The 20,254-nt window shown below is 32.7% G+C and overlaps 1 pseudogene; it reads left to right on the plus strand.

Annotated features, from left to right (window-relative positions):
- Nucleotides 1-12,669: 12,669 nt before the first annotated feature.
- On the plus strand, nt 12,670-18,863 carry LOC133286414 (NADPH-dependent aldo-keto reductase, chloroplastic-like; annotated as a pseudogene).
- Nucleotides 18,864-20,254: the final 1,391 nt, after the last annotated feature.

Raw genomic sequence — 20,254 nt, forward strand, 5'->3', positions numbered from 1 at the left:
TGTGGTTGACCCTAAGCAATTCGGAATCCCTGCAATTGCTTAGGAACCCCCTCTAGACGATCGCCTAGCGTTTGATCAATACGGCGCATCTACTCGCGCAATCGTGGAGTATCAGCCCGTTTGACTTAAGATCATCAGGTTAATCAACCTAAATATTAAATCTAATTTTCAATCACTTACCTTGGCTGGAATCGCAAAACTCGAATCCGAGTTGAAGGAAGAGAAACGATTTGGATCAAGATGAAGCGTAGGTCCTCTGGATTCAACCGCGGAATCCTTAATTCTTGGATTGATTAAAGAACGCTTAGCCTAACATGGCTAAGTAGAAAACCATAATTGAGATTAAGAAAATAAAGAAGAACAAAAGAGTAGAAGAGAGAAAACGTAAATTGCAATTGAATCTTGAAATTGTAAAAACATAAACTCTCAAAACGAAAACTAAAACTAAAACTAAATAACAAGGTCTCATAATCATGCCTTTATATAGGATTTACAAGTCTGACCTAGTATAAAAGGAAATAAAAGATAAATAATAGATTTGAGGCTCATAAAGATTGGGTTCCCAATTACAAACTTAAATCCAATTAACTAATTAAAACTGCAGCAACTCGTGACAAACTTGGGCTTGATTTTCGACCATCTTCCCGTCCGAATTGGGCTTTAGTGGCTGAAGTAGCGATTGTAACCCTTTCTGTTAGCTAAAAAAAAAACAAGAAAAGAGTCAATCAGACATATGTAGAGTGAGATATGGCCAATATACAAAAGTAGTGTAAATTTGAAAAATTCTGACGAAAATCAGTTAAATCCAATTAAAATATAGAATTCGAATTTTACCCAAAAAATCTTTATTTAACTCAAATAAATACTAAAAATACTAACCAAGAGTAATAAATAAGTATAATAAATATCAATTATCAGTCCACACTATGAAAACCTATACTAAAGAATGTGGATATAGTCATAAACACATATTACTCATGAAACATCATTCCAATAGTCATCATTTATCCAAGAAGCTTAAATTTGACAACTTACCATATTCTTGATATTTTCAAGAATCAAGGTCTTGGTTCACCAATGGTTCCAACACTTGTTTTTCCACTTGAATATCACAAGATTCACCACTATATCATTACACAAGTAAGAACCATCATTAAAGTTCACTTCCAAAGTTCAAAACATAATGCACCCTTATTTTAATCTTAAACCATAATTCCAGCAATGGTTCAAATGATTGTTTCATAAATTTTCCTCTGTTAAGCACCATTTTTATCATATATTCCATATCAATTGAAGCCCATTTAAAGTCATAACCATGTTAACACTATTCATCAAAAAAGACTACATTATGTAATCAACCATGAAAACTAAAGGAAAGTAAGGATTTCTTACCTTGTAATTACTTGGAATGATACTAGAAATGGTTTCCTAGCTTCAAACTGTTGAACCATAGGTTTCCAAGCTTATACATTTGAAGTTTTGATGATTACAAAGTACCAACAAGCTCAACACGGATGTACAAGTTAGATGGCAGCGCAACAAGTCCTAAATGATACTAGAAGACCAAGGCAACATGTAAAAGTGAAGAAGTAATTCAAATGTGCAAAGTCAACAATAAAGTCAAAGATTCAAGTGAAGAAAGGACCTAGAAGACTCAAAGGATGAAGACACTTGAACATAATTGTTGCTTGTATTTTGATTAAGTGTCATTAGGTTGTATGAAGTTGAGTTTATTGAGCTATATCTCTTTAGTTTGCATTTAGGAACATAAACTCATGCATACAAGTCTCACACATGTAGAACACTATAATATTGATGCTAGAAGCATGCATTCATGTGTGAGAAGTGTGAAAGAATTAATTAGAAATGATTTGAATCAAATCCGGCTGCATTTGGGTTGCTGTGATCAAATATCCAAATATGTGAGTTGTCCATCCAGATATAGTATCCGGATATCAGAACCTAGAATATCTGGATATGGCTTCTCATATCTCTAGATATTTATTGGGAATTGCGTAATTATTTTTTAAATCTGAATTAAATCTTTTTCTATCTTTTCTAAACCGACTTGGGTTGCTATAAAATCATATCTTAGTGCCTGTTTGGATCCTCTTTTTTAAGCTAGAAGCTACTTATAAGCATAAGTTAGGCAAAACAAATTTTGAGAAAAGCTCTTATAATAAAAAGCTCTTTTTTTTATAATGAAGAAAAAAGCTAAAAGCTAAAAGCTTCTCCTAGGAGCTTTTTTTAAGCTCTTACCTGATTTTCTTGAATTGTGTGATTCTTTTTAAATGAAGAGCTCCAAAGATAGAGAGAGATAATTTTCTTGAAATATGTGCTTTTAAGCTGAAATTTTTATGTAATTATCAAACAGCTTTTAGGCTATTTTTTAAGCTATTTTTTTAGCTTTAGCTTATAAGTAGCTTTTAGCTTAAAAAATAGAGGATCAAAATAGGATCTTAGGGTTCAAAAACGTAAGAGAGCATATTATTACATGCATTAGAGTTAGAATCACCCAAGAATATGCATTATACTTAAATTTGATATTCTAGAGAGAGAAAGTTCTTTAATCTTCTTCTTCTTCTTCTATTTTTCTTTGTAATTCTAAATTTGAGGAGGTTGTTCTACTTATGTGATTGGTTCAATTGGAGTAATTATAGGGTTTTGGTTAAGAGTGGTCAAGGGGTGGGTCACGGTCTTGTAAAATTCCAATTGAATTTTGGTTTTTGGTTCAAGGAGAGTGATCCTAGGGTTTAGGTTAACCGTGATCAGGTAGGTCACAGGTTTTGTAAAATTCCTCTTGTAAAAAGATTTCTTCAAGCTTGATGATAGTGGAACGATTGGCCTCAGTCTGGATGTAGCTCTCAGTGGTAGAAAGTGAACCAGGATATATCCTGGTATTATCTTCTCTTCCCTTACTTTTTTTATTTTCCGTTGCATATTACTCTTCTTTGATTTATTGTTCTTGATAATATGAATCTGTTTTAAGGGTTTGAAATTTTTTGTTAATTGTTAAATCTCTCTTGCATACTTTCTTGAAAAAGGGATTTTTAATTTTTCTTTGTTATTTGCTAAAAAAATTAAAACACAATTCACCTCCCTCTTGTATTGTTATTTAGCCATTCTTTCTTTACACAAACAAGTTTAAACACTCTTCCAAGCCTCTCATTAAAGAATGGCACAAGTCTTGGCAAGGTGAGTTCATCATCATTTCAAAGCTTCCAATATCAATGGTTTAGTACTTCAACACTACATCATCCAAGGAACATAACCCACCTTTAAAATCCCAACCAAAACCTATCAATATCAAATCCATAATTTCATGAAAACCGAGAATCATAAATTTCAAGAATCAAGAAGGTAAGCTTAGGTTTCTTACCATAAAACACCACAAAATCAACCTAAGATAAAGTCTCCAAGACAAAGTAGTTGAAAATCTTCCATAGCCTCAATAACTTCATCATGGTTGAATTCTTTAAATGATGATATCTCCTCACACAAAGCTTTTCTATGGAAACACGTTGGTAGGTTTTCTTAGTTAGGTCACACTCCAATGTTGTAAAATAACATATGTGTTTTGATGAAAGAATGGTGAAGTACAAGCTTAGTTTGCTCTTCCTATGGTTGCTCGGCCATGGACATTCGCGAAAAGGAGAAGAAGGCTTTTGGAAAAAAAATCTTAAGTCTTAATCACTTAAACGGTGAAGCTTTGACCATTTATGACTTAAACTTTCTAAATTTGCTAATTGGTCCTTGAAACTTCATTAAATTATAACATAACCTAAAACACATATTTAACAATTAAGAAAGGCATTTCCAACCCATAAATTTACATATCATAACATCATAATTAAGTTTAGGACAACTTGTGCATATTTGCACTTTGGTCCCTAAACTTTCCATAATTGCATTTTGGCCCCTAAATGACTTGAATGGAAAGAATTGAATTCTTTATCACATAAATCTCCTTGAATCCTTAAATAATTCCCAATTATACAATTCAATGATGTGGGTCATTATAATATCCTCTAATAGTGATCTATACGAGTATCCCTTAATGACGCGTGAAAACTCTTTCTTCGTGATCCCTTTTTTCCTTGGTAGCTTGCTAGGCACAGACAAGGATGGATGCTATGAAGTGTTTGTTTTGGACAAGTCTAATGAGGCACTAAGGTGGCGCAACAAGGAGATGGGGCGGCTACGTTCTTCCTTAATAAAGCATGTATCCCACAATTGAATTAGCGGTTATACACACGAATTAAAAAGAAGAAAAAACCTTCAAGTAGTCTAATTCAAATTGGTTCATGAAGCTCTAAGTTTGAATTTCACCTTTATCATATCCTTACTTGGTGGAGTGTGTATCAACAACCACCACATTTAAATTCAAAACTCAAATGTCCTAGTTGTTTCATGAAGTTTTATCCAATCCTTATTGGATAATGCTTCATATTTTATACTATTAACCTGAATGTAAGAACTTCCAATTTAATTTAATCTTAATGTATAATTAGAATTATCCCCAACTTTTTTCTCTTATTTATATTTAAACTTGAATTTAAATCTTTCATATTCTAGCTCTTATTTTGAGTTTAAATTCAAAATTTAAGTTCAAAATTAAGATTTCATCAAATTAAAAGCTTAACCAAGTCAACTCCTTGACTTTCTAGGATCCATGACCCAAGACCTTATCGAGCCTTTTGACACATTTAGGCTCGTGACGAAAATAATTTCGCCATTAATAGCCTTAATGGGGTGCATTCTAACGGGCTTGGAGTCTCACTCAAACCTATTTCACTTATAACCTTATCCAGGCCAAATAAATCATAATGGGCCCAAACGTGCTATACCATGCCATTAAGAACAATATTGATGTGTAACCAATTAAACTCCTTCAATGAGTCCAATTTATCTAATTACCACATAAGACACTAGAAATATTTTGTGGCCCTAGAACTAATTGAGTTGATCAAGTGATCTATCTTTTCTGATTTGGATACCATTTCAGCATCATCCCTCAAAACGTTGTTCACATTTAGTTTAGAGTTAGGATAAAGATTCGTTTATCTTATATGACTAAATAAAGCTTTTTTCATAGAACTATTGGTCTTTTTTTATAAACTCTAAGGCGGATCAATGACTTTTCATGATCCTTTATTATGCACAAATTTCTAAGTCTAATATAATCATCCAAACCTTATCGATTTTGTGAATGACTAATCCCTTGTAGGGGTATGAGTCCTATCGGCATGCCCATTTATACTTATAACTTTGAGTCATACCCAAGAGTACATTGTTCTCCTAATTTTTCAGGCATATAGAATCATACAGTCAAAGTATAACCCAAGGATATAGTGTTCAATGACATCCTACAGTCCAAGCATAACCCTAGGATATAGTGTTCGATGACATCCTCAAGCCTAGGATGATCCACATTACCAAAATATGGGAAATATTACAAATCCAATGATACCCTCTATAATGAAATCTTGTAAAGTCCATGACGTGAGCTATCAAACTCACTCAAATTAATCAGTTTTGTAAAAACAAAGGTTTGTAATAAAGTGGGCAACCTGAATCGTCTCTCAAGGAATTTACAAGGATCTTAATCGATCAATTAAAAACAAGAAGTAAAAAAGGGGGTTTGTTTGATTAAAAATAAAAAGTAAAAACAAGGATTTAAAAACTAAAATTATCAATTAAAAGCAATCAACCAAAGAATTACGATTCCAAGATATCCATCATTGGACAAATGATTACCAAATTGTGGTTGACCCTAAGCAATTCGGAATCCCTGCAATTGCTTAGGAACCCCCCTCTAGACGATCGCCTAGCGTTTGAATAATACGGCGCATCTACTCGCGCAAAGTATCAGCCCGTTTGACTTAAGATCATCGGGTTAATCAACCTAAATATTAAATCTAATTTTCAATCACTTACCTTGGCTGCAATCGCATAACTCGAATCCGAGTTGAAGGAAGAGAAACGATTTGGATCAAGATGAAGCGTAGGTCCTCCGGATTCAACCGCAGAATCCTTAATTCTTAGATTGATTAAAGAACGCTTAGCCTAACATGGCTAAGTAGAAAACCATAATTGAGATTAAGAAAATAAAGAAGAACAAAAGAGTAGAAGAGAGAAAACGTAAATTGCAATTGAATCTTGAAATTGTAAAAACTTAAACTCTCAAAACGAAAACTAAAACTAAAACTAAATAACAAGGTCTCCTAATCATGCCTTTATATAGGCTTTACAAGTCTGACCTAGTATAAAAGGAAATAAAAGATAAATAATAGATTTGAGGCTCATAAAGATTGGGTTCCCAATTACAAAGTTAAATCCAATTAACTAATTAAAACTGCAGCAACTCGTGACAAACTTGGGCTTGATTTTCGATCATCTTCCCGTCCGAATTGGGCTTTAGTGGCTGAAATAGCGATTGTAGCCCTTTCTGTTAGCTGAAAAAAAAACAAGAAAGGAGTCAATCGGACATATGTAGAGTGAGATATGGCCAATATACAAAAGTAGTGTAAATTTGAAAAATTCTGACAAAAATCAGTTAAACCCAATTAAAATCTAGAATTCAAATTTTACCCAAAAAATCTTTATTTAACTCAAATAAATACTAAAAATACTAACCAAGAGTAATAAATAAGTATAATAAATATCATTTATCAGTCCACACTATGGAAACCTATACTAAAGAATGTGGATATAGTCATAAACACATATTACTCATGAAACATCATTCCAATAGTCATCATTTATCCAAGAAGCTTAAATTTGACAACTTACCATATTCTTGATATTTTCAAGAATCAAGGTCTTGGTTCACCAATGGTTCCAACACTTGTTTTTCCACTTGAATATCACAAGATTCACCACTATATCATTACACAAGTAAGAACCATCATTAAAGTTCACTTCCAAAGTTCAAAACATAATGCACCCTTATTTTAATCTTAAACCATAATTCCAGCAATGGTTCAAATGATTGTTTCATAAATTTTCCTCTGTTAAGCACCATTTTTATCATATATTCCATATCAATTGAAGCCCATTTAAAGTCATGACCATGTTAACACTATTCATCAAAAAATACTACATTATGTAATCAACCATGAAAACTAAAGGAAAGTAAGGATTTCTTACCTTGTAATTACTTGGAATGATACTAGAAATGGTTTCCTAGCTTCAAACTGTTGAACCATAGGTTTCCAAGCTTATACATTTGAAGTTTTGATGATTACAAAGTACCAACAAGCTCAACACGGATGTACAGGTTAGATGGCAGCGCAACAAGTCCTAAATGATACTAGAAGACCAAGGCAACATGCAAAAGTGAAGAAGTAATTCAAATGTGCAAAGTCAACAATAAAGTCAAAGATTCAAATGAAGAAAGGACCTAGAAGACTTAAAGGATGAAGACACTTGAAGATAATTGTTGCTTGTATTTTGATTAAGTATCATTAGGTTGTATGAAGTTGAGTTTATTGAGCTGTATCTCTTTAGTTTGCATTTAGGAACATAAACTCATGCATACAAGTCTCACACATGTATAACACTATAATATTGATGCTAGAAGCATGCATTCATGTGTGAGAAGTGTGAAAGAATTAATTAGAAATGATTTGAATCAAATCCGGCTGCATTTGGGTTGCTGTGATTAAATATCCAAATATGTGAGTTGTGCATCCAGATATAGTATCCGGATATCAGAACCTAGAATATCTGGATATGGCTTCTCATATCTCTAGATATTTATTGGGAATTGTGTAATTATTTTTTAAATCCGAATCAAATCTTTTTCTATCTTTTCTAAACCGACTTGGGTTGCTATAAAATCATATCTTAGTGCCTGTTTGGATCCTCTTTTTTTAAGCTAGAAGCTACTTATAAGCATAAGTTAGGCAAAACAAATTTTGAGAAAAGCTCTTTTTTATAATGAAGAAAAAAGCTAAAAGCTAAAAGCTCTTAGGAGGAGCTTTTTTTAAGCTCTTACCTGATTTTCTTGAATTGTGTGCTTCTTTTTAAATGAAGAGCTCTAAAGATAGAGAGAGATAATTTTCTTGAAATATGTGCTTTTATGCTGAAATTTTTATGTAATTATCAAACAGCTTTTAGGCTATTTTTTAAAGCTCTTTTTTTAGTTTTAGCTTATAAGTAACTTCTAGCTTAAAAAATAGAGGATCCAAACAGGATCTTAGGGTTCAGAAACGTAAGAGAGCATATTATTACATGCATTAGAATTAGAATCATCCAAGAATATGCATTATACTTAAATTTGATATTCTAGAGAGAGAAAGTTCTTTAATCTTCTTCTTCTTCTATTTTTCTTTGTAATTCTAAATTTGGGGAGGTTGTTCTACTTATGTGATTGGTTCAATTGGAGTAATTATAGGGTTTAGGTTAAGAGTGGTCAAGGGGTTGGTCACAGTCTTGTAAAATTCCAATTGAATTTTGGTTTTGGTTCAAGGAGAGTGATCCTAGGGTTTAGGTTAACCGTGATCAGGTAAGTCACAGGTCTTGTAAAATTCCTCTTGTAAAAAGATTTCTTCAAGCTTGATGATAGTGGAATGATCGGCCTCAGTCGGGATGTAGCTCTCAGTGGTAGAAAGTGAACCAGGATATATCCTGGTATTATCTTCTCTTCCCTTACTCTTTTTATTTTCCGTTGCATATTACTCTTCTTTGATTTGTTGTTCTTGATAATATGAATCTGTTTTAAGGGTTTCAAATTTTTTGTTAATTGTTAAATCTCTCTTGCATACTTTCTTGAAAAAAGGACTTTTATTTTTCTTTGTTATTTGCTAAAAAAATTAAAACACAATTCACCTCCCTCTTGTATTGTTATTTAGCCATTCTTTCTTTACACAAACAAGTTTAAACACACTTCCAAGCCTCTGATTCAAGAATGGCACAAGTCTTGGCAAGGTGAGTTCATCATCATTTCAAAGCTTCCAATATCTATGGTTTAGTACTTCAACACTACATCATCCAAGGAACATAACCCACCTTTAAAATCCCAACCAAAACCTATCAATATCAAATCCATAATTTCATGAAAACCGAGAATCATAAATTTCAAGAATCAAGAAGGTAAGCTTAGGTTTCTTACCATAAAACACCACAAAATCAACCTAAGATAAAGTCTCCAAGACAAAGTAGTTGAAAATCTTTCATAGCCTCAATAACTTCATCATGATCGAATTCTTTAAATGATGATATCTCCTCACACAAAGCTTTTCTATGGAAACAAGTTGGTAGGTTTTCTTAGTTAGGTCACACTCCAATGTTGTAAAATAACATATGTGTTTTGAAGAATGGTGAAGTACAAGCTTAGTTTGCTCTTCCTATGGTTGCTCGGCCATGGACATTCGCGAAAAGGAGAAGAAGGCTTTTGGAAAAAAAATCTTAAGTCTTAATCACTTAAACGATGAAGCTTTGACCATTTATGACTTAAACTTTCTAAATTTGCTAATTGGTCCTTGAAACTTCATTAAATTATAACATAACCTAAAACACATATTTAACAATTAAGAAAGGCATTTCCAACCCATAAATTTGCATATTATAACATCATAATTAAGTTTAGGACAACTTGTGGATATTTGCACTTTGGTCCCTAAACTTTCCATAATTGCATTTTGGCCCCTAAATGACTTGAATGGAAAGAATTGAATTCTTTATCACATAAATCTCCTTGAATCCTTAAATAATTCCCAATTATACAATTCAATGATGTGGGTCATTATAATATCCTCTAACAGTGATCTACACGATTGTCCCTTAATGACGAGTGAAAACTCTTTCTTCTTGATCCCTTTTTCCTTGGTAGCTTGCTAGGCACAAGCAAGGATGGATGCTATGAAGTGTTTGTTTTGGACAAGTCTAATGAGGCACTAAGGTGGCGCAACAAGGAGATGGGGCGGCTACATTCTTCCTTAATAAAGCATGTATCCCACAATTGAATTAGTGGTTAAACACACGAATTAAAAAGAAGAAAAAACATTCAAGTAGTCGAATTCAAATTGGTTCATGAAGCTCTAAGTTTGAATTTCACCTTTATCATATCCTTACTTGGTGGAGTGTGTATCAATAACCACCACATTTAAATCCAAAACTCAAATGTCCTAGTTGTTTCATGAAGTTTTATCCAATCCTTATTGGATAATGCTTCATATTTTATATTATTAACCTGAATGTAAGAATTTCCAATTTAATTTAATCTTAATGTATAAATTAGAATTATCCCCAACTTTTTTCTCTTATTTATATTTAAACTTGAATTTAAATCTTTCATATTCTAGCTCTTTTTTTGAGTTTAAATTCAAAATTTAAGTTCAAAATTAAGATTTCATCAAATTAAAAGTTTAACCAAGTCAACTCCTTGACTTTCTAGGATTCATGACCCAAGATCTTATCGAGCCTTTTGACACATTTAGGCTCGTGACAAAAATAATTTCGCCACTAATAGCCTTAATGGGGTGCATTCTAACGGGCTTGGAGTCTCACTCAAACCTATTTCACTTATAACCTTATCCAGGCCAAATAAATCATAATGGGCCCAAACGTGCTATACCATGCCATTAAGAACAATATTGATGTGTAACCAATTAAACTTCTTTAATGAGTCCAATTTATCTAATTACCATATAAGACACTAGAAATATTTTGTGGCCCCAAAACTAATTGAGTTGATCAAGTGATCTATCTTTTCTGATTTGGATACCATTTCAGCATCATCCCTCAAAACTTTGTTCACATTTAGTTTAGAGTTAGGATAAAGATTCGTTTATCTTATATGACTAAATAAAGCTTTTTCCGTAGAACTATTGGTCTTTTTTTATGAACTCTAAGGCGAATCCATGACTTTTCATGATCCTTTATTATGCACAAATTTCTAAGTCTAATATAAGTCATCCAAACCTTATCGATTTTGTGAACGACTAATCCCTTGTAGGGGTATGAGTCCTATCGGCATGCCCATTTATACTTATAACTTTGAGTCATACCCAAGCGTACATTGTTCTCCTAATTTTTCAGGCATATAGAATCATACAGTCAAAGTATAACCCAAGGATATAGTGTTCAATGACATCCTACAGTCCAAGCATAACCCTAGGATATAGTGTTCGATGACATCCTCAAGCCTAGGATGATCCACATTACCAAAATATGGAAAATATTACAAATCCAATGATACCCTCTATAATGAATTCTTGTGAAGTCTCTCAGCTGGTCAGTTCAGTGCCATTTGTGCTCTAACAAATCCATGCACAACTTCAGTTAAGACATCTCCATACTTATATTCCTTGAGGTCCTTACTTTTTATCTCCATATAAGAAGATGACGTCGTGTGAATCTTGTTGAGATGACCAATGCCCTTTCTTGATGACTCAAGACTCCGAATAAGATTCATGCGATAAATATGCAGTATACTTGAGTTTTCATGATCATGATCCCTTCATAGATCCTCAAGTGAACACTCATTCTATCCATACATATCTTTAAATGCATATTAACCATAAATATAAAGGTGAGATAAAATATGATAAAGATAAATTTTCTCAAAGTAAATTAACATGAAATAACAAATAGTGAAAAATGTTTATATGACAAAACACATTGTCTCTAGGATACCTACATATTAATAAGCCCTAATATTGTACAATTTGTGGGACTTGCTATACTGGTCCAAAAATATATAATTATATAGAAAAAATATTTCTTCTATTTGAAGACAAAAATGACATTGTTTTACGGTTTTGGAAAAAATGTAAGGCATTTTGGGAAATTTTTTTCTCTATTGCAATGAGAATTTTTTTCGAAGTGCCCACCATTTTTTTTTTCAAACTCCAAAATGATGTCGTTTTGATATTTGCACGAGATAACTTTTTATAATGTGATAAAATAACTTCACATATGTAAAAATTATGCTTTCAATAATAGTCAATGATTGCACTTGCATCTAATGACTCGCATGTAGATGCAAGTAGATTAATAATTGTATGTATGTTTAAACTTTTATTTTTATTAACTTAACCATTAAACTATAATCATTTATTATCTTAATTATTCATATTAAATCTTGTAAGAATTAAATCATAATCAAATACAATATTTTGGGAAATGCTATACTTACCATCATTTTAATCTTATCACTCTCACTAATTATTTATTTACTGTTAGATCAATTTAAAATCAATAACAATTAATTTTCCTCATTTTCAACCCGTTGATTTCAAATTGATTCAACCGTAATTAAACAAGTAGTAAGAATAGTAAAATTAAAATGATAATAAATATGACATATACTAGTATTTTACAAATTTTTATATATGATATCAACTTTCGACATAACGATAGTCGATAGACTTTATAAATACAAGAAATATATATACCACGTTTCCAAAAAAAAAAAATATTATATATACCCCACGTGGACTGCGTGAGCGGGGGTATATATTCATGCCTGGTTAGTGAGCACACGTGGCAGAATATCAACGGAAGACATTTCACATAGAGATTCTCTAGTTAGGCATCTAATGTGTTGTTATGTAATGTCTAAGCGTTAAACGAATTCATTGTCTTCCATTTGCGTACTTCCATTGACTTGTTCATTGTCCCATACTCCCATTCTCTCTCTATCTTTCACTGAGTTTTGTTTTGTTCTGCAGTGTAGAAAATGGGTGATAATGATCTTCGATTCTTCGAGTTGAACACAGGGGCTAAGATACCTTCGAGTTGAACACAGGTGATAATGATTTTCATATTTTAAACTTACCTTCGAGTTATTTACGATGCCATAGCCACTGCTGTCGACGTTGGATATCGCCATATAGATTGTGCTCAGATTTATGGCAATGAAAAGGAGGTGACAGTTATTTTAAATTAACACTGATATAATTGAGCAATTTTCTCATTAATTGCAAAGTACATTATATTTGTTATACCACAAGAGTTATTGTATATTACTTTTCATTTTGCAACTACAAGATGAAAATAATTAAAACTGTTCAATAGAAATAGAGTTGTTATTGAGCAAACTGGTTTTCAAATTTTCTTTTGGTTTTTTTTTTTTTTTTGTCCTTATCGTCCTTTCTGTTTGTCTCAAAAAAATTCTTCTTCTATAAATCAAAAAAAAAAAGAAGGCCAAGCCAGGAAAGTTTTTTTTTTTTTTTTGGGATGAAAATTTAAAGCTTCAGTGTGTGTATCTTTTGCTGAATTTGTGATCGGTGGTCAGTTATTTTGTTATGAGTTCTAGTGAACAACGAAAACAGACATTTAAACATAAAGAAAAGATTTTAATAGTTTTGCATATGCTTAATTATGTAAGAAACTTAAGAATAAATATTATCTCAATTTCTGTTCCTGCAGTACAAAAACTATCAATAGCAGTCTGGTCGTTTTAGATGAATGTAGTGTGTTTTTTAAATTTTAAATTATAAATTTTTCCCTCCACTCACTCTTTTCCATAGTTTGTTGATTCATCTCTCTCAAAAGGACACACACTTTTTTTTTTTTTTTTTGGTACATTGCCAGGAGGTATCCCCATTCAACCTTCTCCGGGCACCATGCCCTCGGGGTACGGCCCGTTTGGGCTAGCCCCTCATTGTTGTTGGGGGATAAACAATCCGAGTTTAAAATATGAAAATCATAAAGGTAAACATATACAGAAAAAATATATAACATAGACTGTTATAAACATTAAATTAACTTTGTCCAATATAACTGTCCCCCTGAAGGACTAGCTAGAATCTAGTGCTACCAAATCTTTGTGGAGGGAATGGTAGCTCTATGGTTAGGGTCCTTAAGGCTCTTGTTTGGCTTGGATTACGTATCTGAATTGTGGATTAAGATCTGTAAAGAACCAATTCAACCCAAAAGCTTAAGCTGGTGGACGATAACATGTTATCGGTGTGTAGGCCACATAAAACCTATCGTCTTTCTTTTGTTTGTGTGATGTGTTTTCGGAATTTGGGGGAAATCAACCATCTTTCTCATTCTGGAGGAGCTGTGGCTATGCCTAGATACTTGAAGCATTTTCTTTGTATTCATTTTTTATGTTTTGTGAGAAATATGGAGTGTGAAACTTTGTGGTTATATTCTGCATGCTGGAATTAGGTGAATTTTGTTGTGGCACAGTGCTAGAGTTTTATAGTAAGAAAGTTATGCCTTTTTTTTTTTTTTTTTTTATGGATAGTTTACTGATTTGAAGACTAATGATTTACTCTCCATTGCAAAATGCAAATATGCTTCTATAGTTCTATTACACTGACCATGTAAAGCAATTGAGTAGCATTGATGAATGAAATGAAGAGAACAGAGCTTTAGTAGACTTGTACGGATAGCATAAAGCAAACTGCATATATGTTTATGCATAAAAGAAAAAGCAGAATTAGAACAAACTTAACTATTAGAATAAATGAGTGTAACGAACCAAAAGTACTGGATATCCTCCTCGTGAACTCAGTAGTGAGTTTTACATGATGAAATTGAAGTTGCTACTCCCTATTGTAAGCTTGTTTGTTTTGATTTGGGTTTAGGCCCCAGTGAATTACCAAAAAACAAAATTTTTGACATGCGAAGAAGAAGAAAGCTCTAACCAATTAACATAACTAAACCAAAGTAATACAATTTTTTTTATTTTTTTTTTGGTAAAATTGTAATACAATGTTATTACAAAGCTAGGATATTTGTCCAGATTATATAATATTGTAAATAGGATTGCTGACTTGAGAAGGTAGACCTGTTCTACTATTGTCATGCAATTTGTTTTACATAATTTAAATGAGTTTACATCATTTAGAAGCAGAAATAAACTCTTAAAGCTGCTGGTTTTCTTCATTCTCTTTACTCTAGAACTGCTTATGGAGATCTGGAGGCCATGCTGTTGGCTGCAGTTAAAATGCATAGGGCTGAAAAATGTCTAATACAAAATGTAAAATGGAATTCTTTGTGCACTTTTTCTTTTCAAGTGAGTTTTACACAACCAGATGAGCTACAGTTGAATGGGAAAGAACTAGCAACAAATGGAGAAGAGGATATGAATTTATATTCCCTATTAATTATATTATATATCAATCCAGTTTTACTACTTAGCTGGTGATGAGATTATAAAACTGTTGAGATTTGGAGCCACAAGACCACATGCCCCTGCACTGCTCGTGACGGCTGTAGTTAGGGGTGTAAATGAGCTGAATTAGGCTAGGCTTTGGCCTAAATAAGTAGGCTTATGTAAAACATTCTAAGTCTGGCCTAATCTATTAACCTGGTGTAGGCTAAATTATAGGTCTGACCTAATCTATATTTAAAAATCAAGATGCCTAACCTATGCCTATTAGCCTATTTATGTCTATTAGGCCTTCAAGATTTATCAAGAATTAAAAAATAACTAAAATAATATTTTTTTTTTTTTTGGTGAACAAAATAATATTATTTTATTACTTAACCTGGCATGTAGGCTCATAGGACATGTTTTGTAAAAGTAGGCCTATAGCCTGTTTCTAAATAGGTTTTTCTTAAGGCCTAAACTTGTTCTATTTTACTAAATATATGAAGTAAGGCCCATTTAACATAGGCCACTGATAGGCCGCGTGACCTATTTACACTCCTAGCTGTAGTTTATAGAAGGTAACCTGCAAGGAGGGAATAGAGTAGATTTAACTAAGCTGAGATGTGTAAAGTTATGCAAATAGTAAGATCCTTCTTTGTCTAAAAGAATGAGAAACTGCAGGATCTAGAATTTAATGTGGTCCCTTTAGTAAGTTTAAATTTGTATGAAATAAAATGTGGTTAAGTTTGCTTATAATTCTAAACATGCTCAGCTTGTCCACTGTCTAGGTTTATGCTCCACTCAAGCTTGTTTTGTTGCAAAGTGAAGATTTAGTTTGAATTTGTTTATTTATCGTAAACAAAAAATAAAAAACAACTTTTATTTAGCTCATTTACAAGATATTCATTCTGAAGAATAGGTCTGTTACACCCCTAAATAGAGTTGGGTGCATATGCTCCATGCCTCCGTCTTCTTTGCCCCTCTTTTGGGGCCAGTGGAGGCCTTTTCCTCTTTTCCTCCTCCCTTTCCTGCAAACATTCTGCGGATTAAAGCAAGAACTAACAGTTAACAACTTTTAGGGCCACCATAAAGTGAAATTCACCATTCATTATGTTGGTTGTAGAATTTAAATGTATAGTTACTATTGCAGTCTTTATCCCCTTTTTACTATTACACTGTTGTGGCACTCTCTTTATCTATTAACGTATTGTAAATTCTAAATAGATTGGTGATGCCTTGAAGAAGTTGTTTGCTGATGGTGTAGTTAAGCGTGAAGATATGTGGATCACCTCCAAGCTGTGGTTTGTCTTTTTTTATATGTTCTTCTCTATATCCGTTTAACTACTTTGTTGCTAAGGTTATCTATGCATTCAGTTACTATAGGAGATTCCTTGAGCGTCGTTACTCTAATTCTTAATCCATATTTATTGAAAACTCAATTTAATAGGTGAGATTCCCACAATATTTTCATGAATTATCTTTCCTATTATTTGAAAGGATTCTTAATTTGAAGTTATTGAATTTTATTACGTTACCTAAGTTTTGCGAGTTAAATCATTGCTCAATTTATCCTTGTACAGAAAGAGGAGAAATTCTGAGATTAGCATCATTAATGATTTTTACAGTAGCAAATTATTGTTCTATATTTTGGTGTTTTTCAATTCTTCAAAGTTACTACAGATAGTATTTTTTTTTAACCTTTACCTAATTTTTTCATTATCTATGAATCTACCAGATTAGCCATCTCTTAGTAAAGCCTATAGTTCTGCCTCTTTTTTCAATCAAAGTACTATTTTGATCATATGTTATTGTTTAGATGCTTGAACAATTTCTATAAAAAGGGAAGGACTTTCTTAATAACAAAGTCTACAGAATTCTGGGGTTTATTAGAACTTTTCTTGCTAATTTGTTCTTTAAAACATATGTTATCATTTTGATGCCCGTAATTAATTTATTTATTATCTATTTTAATTGACACGTCCTAGGTGTACCGATCACTTGCCAGAAGATGTCCCAAAGGCATTTGATAGAACTTTGCGGGATTTGCAACTGGACTATGTGGATCTCTACCTAGTGTGTAAATCACAATGAAATTAATTTCTTCCTACATCAATTTCTGTTCTGTTTTGAACAGTGTTTCTGAAGTCAATTTCTTATATTAAGACTTTCTTGGCCATATATATGCTCTTGTAGATACACTGGCCAGTTAGCATGAAAAATGGACAACTTACCAAACCTGACATACCTAGCACATGGAGAGCAATGGAGGCACTGTACAATTCTGGAAAGGCTCGAGCTATAGGGGTCAGCAACTTCTCTGTAAAGAAGCTTCAGGATCTGTTGGATGTGGCGCATGTGCCTCCAGCTGTCAACCAAGTGGAATTGCATCCTTCACTTCCGCAGCCAAAATTACATGCTTTCTGTGAATCCAAGGGAGTGCACTTATCTGTGAGTATGCAAAGTTAAGGTCGTGCATGATAATTATGGGTGATTACATATGTATGAATATGACTATGGTTAATATAAAAATTCAAGAATTGACTGTTAGAACTAAAAAAAGAAAAAGAAAAAGGAAGATTTTCTTTCTTAAAGTAAGCAAAGGATACAAGAGCACTCTCTTGCCGAGGGACTTGACCCTAAATATGAGGAAGATTCTTAGCCAAACACTCACGAAACAATTGCTAGTCTATCTTGTAAGAAGTTCCTACTTATATCTAAAATTTATTTCATAACATCTGCCATAACTCTCATGACCTCTCTTTTATTATTGTTGAGTTATACTCCTACCGGAGCAGACCTTCCATATGGCTAGTTTTGTAACAGAATATAAAGGACTTGAAGGAACTATTGATATAGTAGACATTTTGTAGCAATTTGAGTATAACGTTAGAAATTTTTTATGATTATGAGCTGCTATTTCGCTGACTTCTTACCATTATCAATGTTCTTATTCAGGCTTATTCACCACTTGGTAAAGGACTCAGTGAGAGTAACATTCTTAATAATCGAGTTCTGCACATTAATGCAGAGAAGCTGGGGAAAACCCCAGCGCAAATAGCTCTTCGATGGGGACTACAAATGGGTCACAGTGTACTGCCCAAGAGCACAAATACTGCGAGGATCAAGGAAAACTTTGATCTATTTGACTGGTCTATACCCGCAGATTTGCTAGCCAGCTTCTCTGAAATAAAGCAGGCAAGTCACTTCATGCAAGAGCTTTGTACTTTTCATTTAGCATTTTAATTGCTAGACAAGTAGTGGAATACATTTTGAGTATTCTTCTAGTACTGAGATCTCAACGCACCACCTATTAAAATTAGTAAAACATGATTAACATAACTACATTTATTCCACCCACTTTTTTTTTTTTAATGTCACGTCAGTCCACTTATTTCAAATATTAGTGGGGGAGTATGTATGTAGTAAGAGTACAGAAAATTTACTCCAAGTATATTGATATTTCTAAATTAGTTTATGTGCAAAGGCAAATCCAAGTAGTTTAAGAAACTTAAGTGATAGTATACACACATTGTTTCATTTCAACTTTCTGATTTATTGAAACAGGAGAGAATAGTTACTGGGGATATTTTCGTTAGCCCCACATCTGCTGGGTACAAAACAACTGAAGAACTCTGGGATGGCGAGTAATGGGCAGATTCCATATTGACCATTGTTTTTCTCCTGTTCAATGCAGAACGGGCTGATTTTATGATTATTGTAATAATCTACCATGTACTTGTAAGTTGAGAATTATTATGTTATTGGGGATTTGGAGTTTACATTAATAATGAGATTTGTGGGTTTTGATCTTGGTCATGGGATATCTTATTCCTAGTTGGAATAGTTAATTTATGTTTTCCTAAGTTTGTGTTGTCTAACCTCATATTAGAAGCATTTTCTTCGTCATATAAATGAGCATATATTATTTCATGTCCTAGGGATCTTATGACATATGCTTGATTAAGAAATTTTTTTGTTTCAAACTGAAGCCCCATGTTCCCCGTCCTGTTATATCATTCTCCCGTCTGTTATTTCTCTTAAGATACATATAACATAAAATATATAACCATTAAAGTGTTATCACTTAATGGTTCAAATTTTTTAATTGAATTGGTTTTTTATATTTTGAGAAGTGCATCAACCCTCAAAAACCATAATTTCTAGAACTATTCTCAGTTGGCACGCATCCCACGGCAGACCCCACCTCACCAAAATCATCCTCGCTCTCTCTACTCTAGAGTCTTCCGGTCGGCCACCCTAACATTCCGCGTTTATATGATGTAGTCCAGAAATTAACTTTCATTGGACAACAGCATCATGGCATGCCTAGTTTTATTTCTTATGTGCAAGTTGCGAGAAGTTTTTGTTGATGGCCATCAAGGTGAAGGACAGGCCCAAAAAGTTTAAGTTGATTGGTGAGAGGGGTTTGCAATTGTCATTTAACATGACACAACAAATTTTCTTACGTGGGGTCCACACCTTTTGAAAAAAACAAGAAAAAAAGAAAATTACGGCACGTAAAATTAATCTCTATAACATTGGCAAAAAATTAAAATAATGCATTTAAATTAAATAATTACGCATTTAATGCTGTTTTGTAAAAAATTACACATCTGTTGCACAATGAGACGCTCCCGTAGGTAAGGTCATGATACCTCATATGTATACATTTAAATAACAGTGCTAGTTAGTAATACATGTTAGGATTGATTGTATATTAGATACTTGGAACATTAGGATAGTCACTTAGAAATTTTGTGGCATGCTATGAATGTTGTAATGATATAGTAATTTTATTATTACATAGTTATTATTATTAAATTTTAATTATGCATTAGGGTTTAGCATATTAATTAGTGGTTTATAAATAGTGTTAGGGACTTCGTAAATTTCGTATGTATGATGTTATTAATGCGGGAGTGCATAACTTTGTAGTTAGTTAGGTGTGATGATTAGTACGCATTGGACAAGTTGGTAGTGACCTAGGGTTAAGTATTCAGTTAGTATTATATTATTTTTGTCCGATGTATTATTATTATTTAATTGCAAATAAATAACTGTTCTACGTTTTGGCGGGACTTCATAAATTTCGATTCTAGTTAAATAAATGACGCATATGCTTAATTTTTGTGATAATCAATTATGTCACTGCTTAACTAAATTGTAAATAAAATGGATTGTTACATGTGATTAATTTAA

Source organism: Gastrolobium bilobum, unplaced genomic scaffold (genome assembly GCF_033153095.1).
Source record: "Gastrolobium bilobum isolate Gb01-03AN ecotype WA unplaced genomic scaffold, APGP_CSIRO_Gbil_v1 utg17957, whole genome shotgun sequence".
NCBI lineage: Eukaryota > Viridiplantae > Streptophyta > Magnoliopsida > Fabales > Fabaceae > Gastrolobium > Gastrolobium bilobum.